We start from the raw sequence: 2,932 nt of genomic DNA, 5'->3' as shown, positions 1-2,932 counted from the left end.
GAGTCTTCGTGGTATAAGCTAGAATTGATGGCGGCATTCAAGAGAATCCGGAAGGTCTAAACCTTGTCTGTGGTATTCTGAGTAAGATTCAATGATTGAATGACTGTGACGAGCTTCAAACTCGCGATTGTGGGGCGTTAGTGACAGACGCAAAAGAATCACTGGATTCTATTCCAACATGATCGAGAACCGACAGCTGGATAGCCGTGCCGTGACAGGGTGCATTGAACATTTCCACTGAGAGGATGGGAGGTAGCCACTGACAACGGTGAAACCCTTGCATAATGCTTGCCATGGAAAGGAGTAAGAAGGATTGGATGAAGACAGTAGGAAAGCAGAGAGACGGAAGGGACAAAGCATCTCCATTCGCTTATCTGAAATTCTCACCAATGAATTGCATAAGTATCTCTATCTTTATCTTTATGTTTTATTCATATATCATCTATAACCATTTGAGTCTGCCTGACTGAGATTTACAAGGTGACCATAGCTTGCTTCATACCAACAATCTCCGTGGCATCGACCCTTACTCGCGTAAGGTTTATTACTTGGACGACCCAGTGCACTTGCTGGTTAGTTGTGCGAAGTTGTGTTTATGCCATGGTATTGAGCACCAAGTCCTTGGGGCCATTACTAGGGATTATTTGAGTTGTGAAAAGAAGTGATCACAATTTCGTGCACCAAGTTTTTGGCGCCGTTGCCGGGGATTGTTTCGAGTATGGACAACTGACGGTTCATCTTGTTGCTTAGATTAGGTATTTTTCAGAGTTCTTAAGAATGAATTCTAGTGTTTCAAGGTGATGATCCTATCATCACCAAAGCTGATTGATTCTCATCAATTTAGCTCTTGAATGCAATGTCCTGCTGAAGCTTGGCTATCCATGTCTAATTCCTTTAGGCTGAAGCTTTAGACTAACATTGCATGATTCCTGGAATTCTCATTAAGAATTTTGATACCTTTATTTTCTTTTCCACTTAATTTTCGAAAAAAGCACAAAAAAATTACAAAATCATAAAAACCAAAAATATTTTATGTTTCTTGTTTGAGTCTAGTTTCTAATTTTAAGTTTGGTGCCTTGCATGCATTGTTTATTTGATCTTGGTTCTATTTTCAAGTCAATAATACAAGTAACTGAAGATTCAGTACATGCAACAGAGGAATTATACAGAAAAAGCTGGGCGTTCAAAACACCCAGTGAAGAAGGAAAAACTGGCGTTTAAACGCCAGCCAGGGTGCCTGGCTGGGCGTTTAACGCCCAAAAGGGTAGAGCTTTAGGCGTTAAACGCCAGAATGTGCACCATTCTGAGCTTTTAACGCCAGGATGGCACAAGAGGGAAGATTCTGTTTTTAATTCAGATTTTTCAAGTTTTCAAAGTTTTTCAAAATCAAATCTTTTTCAAATCATATCTTTTCAATCAAATCTTTTTCAAAATCAATTTCTTTCCTTTTTCAAAGATACTTGCTAACAATTAATGATTTGATTGAACATTTCAAGTATGTTGCCTTTTCTGTTGAGAGATGTTTAATGTTTGAATCATATCTTTTCTTGTTAGGCAAGTCATTAATTTTTAAAATCAAATCTTTTTAAATTGTTTCTCAAATCATATCTTCTCAATCACATCTTTTTCAAAAAAGTTGTCAATCATATCTTCTTCAAAATCTTTTTCAAAATGATTTTTTTTAAAATAATTTTCGAAAAAATTTTCTTCCCCTCTTCTCATATCCTTCTATTTATGAAGTATCACTCCTCCTCAATGCACAATTCGAACTCTATCTCACTAAGTTCGAATTCTTCTACCGCTTTCTTCTATTTTTCTGTTCTTCTGACACCTCAAGGAATCTCTATACTGTGACATAGAGGATTCCACATTTTCTTGTTCTCTTCTCTTTAATATGAGCAGGAACAAAGACAAAGGCATTCTTGTTGAGGCTGACCCTGAACCTGAAAGGACCTTGAAGCGAAAGCTAAGAGAAGCTAAGGCACAACTCTCTGTAGAGGACCTAACAGAAATCTTCAAAGAAGAAGAACCCATGGCAGCCGAAAACAACAACAATGCCAACAATGCAAGGAAGGTGCTGGGTGACTTTACTGCACCTACTCCCGACTTCTATGGGAGAAGCATCTCTATCCCTGCCATTGGAGCAAACAACTTCGAGCTTAAGCCTCAATTAGTTTCTCTAATGCAACAGAATTGCAAGTTCCATGGACTTCCATTGGAAGATCCTCATCAGTTCTTAGCTGAATTCTTGCAAATCTATGACACTGTCAAGACTAATGGGGTTGACCCTGAGGTATACAGACTTATGCTATTCCCTTTTGCTGTAAGAGACAGAGCTAGGATATGGTTAGACTTACAACCTAAAGACAGCCTGAACTCTTGGGAAAAGCTAGTCAATGCCTTCTTGGCAAAGTTCTTTCCACCTCAAAAATTGAGTAAGCTTAGAGTGGAAGTCCAAACCTTCAGACAGAAGGAAGGAGAATCCCTCTATGAAGCTTGGGAAAGATACAAACAATTGATCAGAAAATGTCCTTCTGACATGCTTTCTGAATGGAGCATCATAGGTATTTTCTATGATGGTCTCTCTGAACTGTCCAAGATGTCATTGGATAGCTCTGCTGGAGGATCTCTTCATCTGAAGAAGACGCCTACAGAAGCTCAAGAACTAATTGAAATGGTTGCAAATAACCAATTCATGTACACTTCTGAAAGAAATCCTGTGAACAATGGGACAAATCAGAAGAAAGGAGTTCTTGAGATTGATACTCTGAATGCCATATTGGCTCAGAACAAGATATTGACTCAGCAAGTCAATTCAATTTCTCAAAGTCTGTCTGGAATGCAAAATGCACCAAACAGTACTAAGGATGCTTCATCTGAAGAAGAAGCTTATGATCCTGAGAACCCTTCATTGGAAGAGGTGAATTACATG

At 38.6% G+C, this 2,932-nt stretch overlaps 1 non-coding gene across 1 annotated transcript; it reads right to left on the bottom strand.

Annotated features, from left to right (window-relative positions):
- Positions 1–2,437: 2,437 nt before the first annotated feature.
- On the bottom strand, positions 2,438–2,545 carry LOC130983782 (small nucleolar RNA R71). The gene has a single exon (XR_009087758.1). It is a non-coding gene; the product is annotated as a small nucleolar RNA R71 (small nucleolar RNA).
- Between the last annotated feature and the right edge of the window lie 387 nt (positions 2,546–2,932).

The sequence above is a fragment of the Arachis stenosperma genome, chromosome 5, assembly GCF_014773155.1.
Source record: "Arachis stenosperma cultivar V10309 chromosome 5, arast.V10309.gnm1.PFL2, whole genome shotgun sequence".
Classification (NCBI taxonomy): domain Eukaryota; kingdom Viridiplantae; phylum Streptophyta; class Magnoliopsida; order Fabales; family Fabaceae; genus Arachis; species Arachis stenosperma.
Note: the sequence above shows the minus strand (reverse complement) of the source record. Positions and strands in the feature narration are given on the sequence as shown.